This window comes from Arachis stenosperma, chromosome 4, assembly GCF_014773155.1.
Source record: "Arachis stenosperma cultivar V10309 chromosome 4, arast.V10309.gnm1.PFL2, whole genome shotgun sequence".
In the NCBI taxonomy this organism is placed as follows: Eukaryota; Viridiplantae; Streptophyta; class Magnoliopsida; order Fabales; family Fabaceae; genus Arachis; species Arachis stenosperma.
In genome coordinates this window covers 139,913,091-139,920,090 of record NC_080380.1, presented here as the reverse complement: position 1 = coordinate 139,920,090, position 7,000 = coordinate 139,913,091, and positions in this window count along the sequence as shown.

Sequence of the window (7,000 nt, the reverse complement as noted above, 5' to 3'; positions counted from 1 at the left end):
TTTTTGTTAGCCTAATAATTACTTATTTTATATTATTTTTAAATTCTTTAAGATTGAATTATAATTAGTTGTTTAATATTATTTTATATATACTTACAAATATCTTTTAAAAGTCTAAAGTCCATGTTTAATCTATGTTTAAATTAGCTATAATTTTATGATTTTCATATTTTATAATATGTAATTACTTAATTATTTATTTATTTATTTAATTTTTACTATGAGTTATTTATATTACATTGTCAAAATTTCTTTCTACTAATTATAAATACTCAACTACCAAAAATAAAATAAATATGGAAATAAAAATATTGAAAATATACCAAAAATAATAGCTTGAATCAAAACATTTTAATCCTTAATAAAAAATCCAGTAATTTAACCAAACAATAAAAAAAGGTAATTTGCATCAATAAATTAATTAAAATCAATTTTATAAAAATATTTTGAATAAAAATTGGTTACACGTCTGTCCTAATAGATCTATAAAAATCAAATAAGGCAAACTCAATTTGTGTATTTACATGAAAATTGAATTAACCTGATTTGATTTACTACTTGTACAACATATATTTAGTAAATTAAATCAACCTGATTCAATTTATTACTTGTATAAATTATTGGCATTTCTTATTTTTAAGTTAATCATTAACTTTAAAACATAAGTATCAATATAAGAAAGTACCTTCTATTTGAATTCAAATAAAATATCAAAAAAATAAATAAAATAAATAAAAATAAAAATTTATATTTTGTATTTTAATTCAAGTTCTAAAAAATCTATATTTTTACAAGTTTATGGATTTAAAACGAAACAATAAATAATTTTTAAAAATTTATTAAAAATTATTTTTTAACTCATTAGTATCCAAAGAATTATTACTAAAACTTTTGATGTTAAAAAAATTATTATAAAGTATAATCCTTTAAAGTGAGATAGAAATTAAAACTTCAATTTTTTTAGAATTAGAATAAATATTTTATTTGAATTCAAATAGAAAATATCAATAATATGTACAAATAGTAAATTAAATCAAGCTAATTCAATTTATATGTAAATACTTAAATCAAATTTCTGTTTGATTCAATTTATATAAATCTATTTAGTAATCAATTTTTATTCAAGACATCTTCATAAAAATTAATCTCTAATAAATTAATTGATGTAAATTATCCCAAAAAAGCTCACCTATCAATCCCATAATTAGGCTTGCTAAATTAATAGTATTGAACCAAAATAATATACGACTTTAGAAAATTCATTACGTGATATAAATAAAATTGTCTTGTATATAATTATCTATGTATGTATATTTATATATTTATTTTACTTTTGATAGTTACGTATTTATAATTAGTAGAAAGAAGTTTTGACAGTTAATATAAATAAATCTGGTAAATTAAATGAATAATTGATTAATTGATATATTATAAAATATAAGGATGATAAATTTATAGCTAATTTAGATACAAGTTAAAAATTTACTCTAGACTTTTAAAGGACATTTTTAAGTAGATGTGAAATAATATTAAATAACTAATTATAACTCTAACTTGAAGAATTTAAAAGTTATATGAAATAAATAATTATTAGGATAATAAAAATAATTTAAGGACATATTCTGTTATGACTTATGAGAAGAATAAAGATGTATAGTTCAAATTGATTTTTTTTTTCCTGGGTTTTGAAAATTTTTTTCTTTTTTATTGAAGAAACTTTTGAAATTAAATTCATATTTCAGTACCAAATGATCCAATAAACTTATTAATTTTATCTTCTAATCCAACAATATCAAAAGCTCAATAGACTAAAGCCCAACTCCATCTCTCATTAATTAATTCAGGTCCTACACATACAAACAAAAAGGCCCTACAAGTTTTACAAATTCCCAACCCACACTTCATTCATACGCGTACTCATCTCTCTTTGAATGGAACGTAAACTACACGCGCCCCACTCAACGGTTGCTCTTCGCAAAATAGCACTCTTCCACTTCTCCAAGCCCTTCGAAGAAAACACAAACCGTCCGTTTTCGAGCAACATTCTAAACTGCAGAGATAGGACTCGTCGCGAAGATTAGAACTCTCCATCAACACAACATAGAACTCTCGATCAACAATCTCCAGAAAAAATGAAGTTATAATACTCAAGGTACGTTACGTTACTATTTTACTCATATTGTATATTTTTCACATTTCGAAAACGAAGAACTAGATTTTACTATTCTTCTACGTTCTTCTAGGTTTTACTGTTCTTCTTGTTCTAGGTCTCATTTTACAATTTTTAATATTCTACTTGTTCTAGGTTTTACTGTTATTCTTGTTTCTAGGTTATTCTGTTATTCTTAGTTGTTCTAGGTGTTACTGTTCTTGTTGTTCTAGTTCTTCTGGTAACTGATTTTTGGAAGTATATTGCGTGATTTGGTGGGTGTATATTGAGTATTTTGTTGGGTGTATATAGCATAATTTGTTGGGTGTATATTTCTGAACTGATATACTGTAATATAGTCAACAGTTGCAACTATTCTAATATTTGCTTGTCCATGGGTGTATATTGCTTGACCTTGTAATGTTGCTTGACCTTGTATACTAATGCATGTTTGAGTGATATCTGACTCATATCTATGGGTGTATCTGAATCATATATATGGATATATCTTACTGATTTCTATGGGTGTATTTTTCATTTCAGAAAAAATGACAGCAGAAACCAAGCTGAAAAAAATGTAAGAACAAATATATGTCTTAGATGAAATCAGTTTTATATAATAGAAATATATCTGACTATAATTTTGCTTTGTTTATAGCAAACCAAAGACCTTAAGTGTGCAACACATTTGTTAAGTGAGAAATTCAGAAACATGAGCGAGGAGAAGAAAATAATTGTTAGGAATTTGGGATTTGGTGGCCTGATGCACATCCCGCCGCTAAGGGTACATCACCAAATTGTCAGATAGATTCTAAGGATATTGACACTGATTAATATAAATGTTATATAGTCCTGTAACAAATTGAACTCATGCTGTAAAAATTTTTCAATTATAATCCAGTTTATTGTAAAATTTCTTTCAATAATTAAACTATCTCTGCTGTATTCAAAATGTATGAATTACAGGTACTATAATATGAAGAAAAATATCAAACTAAATATACACTCATAACCTGTCATTTTTTACACCCAAAGAAAGTTGAATATACACCCAAAAATCTATCTCCCCTGATGGTTTATCCCTAAAACTCTGAACCCTAAACACTTAAAACCTAAACCCTAACCCCTAACCCGTAAACCCTAAAACCTAAACCGTAAATCCTAAAACCCTAAACCCTAATACCTAAAACCCTTAAACCGTTGTAAAAAAAAAACAAACAGTATTTTATAACATAAAAACAAGATTCTGAAGTATATATATGTATATATATGTAAAATGTGAAATACAAGAAAATTTAGAAATACACCCAAAAGAACACTGCTTTTACACCCAAAAGAATGCATGCTTTCGCTCCTTTGTGTGCTTCTCATCCCTGCCCAGAAGTGGTGATCCAGATAGATTGGAACCCATATATGACGGTCTTCCTAAAGATCTGCAGAATACACCCAAACACAGACTATAAATACACTCGAAAAAAATTAAATTTACACCTCTGCTGCAGATTTTGAACAAACATTACCTGAAAGCCATTTGTTGTCCACAAGACCAAAATTCAGCAGAAAATCATTCCAATTCCTATCAAATGAGTCTTTAAGCACACTTACGCTTCTCGCACTTCTCTCGTAATGTAATTCCTCACATCATTTTCAATAAAATTTAACTCGCGATGACCCCCGGCAGCCGCAACAAATGATTGGTAAATTTTGCTTGGTCTAATACTAGCTTCCTCGTTATTCTCTATTGTACGACGAATGGACATGCTTAGTTCCCTGTGCTGTTTGAGATATTTTAGATTTCCATTTTCTCTCTCTGCTACATGTAATCAATTGATTCTTAATCTCGTTTTCCTTCCTATTTGTGCTCCGAACTCTTGTAGAAAACCCTACAGCCTTGGTGTAGTTCCTGTAAACTTTTCCAGCATCTTCAAGGGTGGTAAAGGTCATTCCAACCTTGGGAACAAACTGGTCATCAACAACAGAGAGAGGCTGCAGAATACACCATGTCAAAAACAAAAAATACACCCAATCATGTCTGATCTAATACACCCGAACGACAACAACTCAACTAAAATAACAAAAAAAAGTCATAAACTGTAAATACACCCACACTTCCTCCAAAAATACACCCAAAAAATTCTGATCTACACCCGAGCGTCTGCTATAAATTGCAGATAATTAATCAAAACTAATACATTAGATTCAATCTACAGATTTATGTTCACGCGTTAGTTTCACAGTCAATGTTCACGAATTATTCAGCTACACAATGCTATACAAATAACTGCAACAAAATTCAGAGTAATCGTATGTAAATCAAACCTCAGGAACTACGTTAGATTCAAATTCATAATCCACTTTGTCCTGATTCAGCTGATAATCTGAAGTTGAATCATCCATTATCTTTAAAACGAGTTCAAACTTTGATTTCAGAAACCAAAAAATCGAATAGAAAACGAAGCTGGAGTTACAGAGAGAGGAACTAATGTTAATGACGAAGAACAAACCAATGAGAAAGGAGGAAAAAGAACGATCGAAAAACCAGGAAAAGACGCGCAAGAAGAAGAAGGAGCAAATTTGGAAAGAAGAAAAACAAAGAAGAAAACAAATCTTTTAAATTTGGTAGTTATACAAACGCATGATCTTTATATAGCGCGTGTAAGAGATGTAGCAGTTGCAGCGCATTTTAGTGGATTAGAAATTAATTAACGTGTAATACTTACAAGCCCTAATCACTTATATACATAGCTTTTCCGTAATTAATTTAACTAAACCTAATTATACAAACAAACAAATTTTTAAAGTCACTTTATGTAAACAATGAAAAATAAAACAAACACTATAAAATATTATTTTTGTTCCTCTAACTAGACACTTATCACACATGGAATATATCTACACGATTTTTATACATGTAAAAAGTACAAAGTTGGCTCCACATATTTTATTTTTGCCAACAAAAACCCGATCCGATGGTCAGTTGGTCACTTTAAATATAATATTTTATATCATATTCTTTTGATTACTCAATTTTATATTATTTAATGATAAGGAGTAACTCTTGATATCGCATTATAACATATATATATATAAGAAAATTATATGGTACAGATCTAAATCTGTACAGATTTACAGATTTAATGATCTAAACCACACATCTTAAAGCTACACTTTTCACTCAAAACTATAACTTTTCACAAAGAAAAGCGTCACCTAACGGAAAAAAGTAAATTAGAAGATTTAAGAGAAGAAATAATTAAGTTATCAAAATTAATAGATCAAAAATTAATGATTTTAACTAATGTTAATTGTAATGACACCGAATTTTTAAAATCAATACAAAATGATTTTTCTCAAAATCTTTATTTTACTATAAGTTTTATTGAAGGACTTCAAAAACCTGAAAAAACTTATTTTTCACACGGAATTTCTAAAAAATGTTACCATGGAAATGATTCTCCACATCTTTATCATACCTTCAACCCGCAATTAAATTCTATAGTAGATATGCTCGAAGAAATATTAGTATGTATAAAATTTCAAAGGGATAAGGAAAAAGAGAATCCTAAAGAAGAAAAACTTCAAAATATAATCAACATAACAAATCTAAAAGTAAAACCACCATTAAAATTATGAATATTGAAGAAAAATTAGAAGAAGTTACAATACTTTTTAAACAATTAAAAATGACTCAAGAAAATAATATTATGGAACATGGTTTTCAAATAGAAGAAGAGTTAGTTAATTCTGAAAATATAGAAATGAAGAACATTTTAGATTATTCAAGTGACGAAGAACCAGCAATTCCAATACAAGTAAAAAATGAAGCTGGAACATCTAAGGATAATCAATCTCAATTTAAATGGGAAACAGGTTTTGATAATTATGCTTTTAAAAAAGGGTTTATAAATAAAGATTCAAAATATACAAAAATACCATCAAAATACGTTCCTAAAATCCAGGAAATGGAAGGAGAAAGAATGCTCGATTTAGACTGCAAAAAGAATGAAAAAGAAATTTCGAAAACTGGTTAATTCCTTCTTATTAGAAGCCTTTACTAATCCAAAACTTAGTGAATTATCTGGAAGAGACATTTGGAATTACATAGGGTTTCATACTAAAGGAACTATAAGAGATTATATGACATCAATAGAAAACCAAGTAATAGAAGAATTAGAAACAAAAACAACAGCTTATGATAAGATATTATATATAATGATGATTCATATAAAGAATTTTTTGGAAAAAATATTATAGATCATAGACAAGAAGTCTATAATAAAGAATATCAAGAAGCAAAAAACCATTTAGCTAATATTCAGATATATGATTATGTAATGTGGAATCTTATATATGTGAATATAGAATACATTATTACAAATTAAAAGAAGAAGATAAAAATCATTATCTTAGTATGTACATAACAAACTTCCATATCCTGCTAATGAATTTATAATGAGAAGATTTATAAGAGAAATAAATAGAGGAACAATTGAAAATAATTTTGGTGGAGCAACCTCTGCAATAAGAGAGGAAATAAAAGAACGTTGTATGCAAGAAGCAACTCAAAAAAGATTGCAAATATAATCAGAATTTGCTGTCAGGATAATGAAGAGATACCTCAAAAATATGGTCTTAATAAAAATTTTTAAAGAAAAAGAAAATATCAATTTAGAAAAAGAAAATACTATCCAAACTGGAGAAAAAGAGATATTTTAGAAAAAAAATAACAATAAAAACAAAAGACAAAGAAATAACTATTGCCCGAATAAAAAAGAAAATTGTAAATGTTGGTATTGCCAAGAAGAAGGACACTACGCAAATGAATGCCCGAAAAAGAAGGATAAAAAGGAT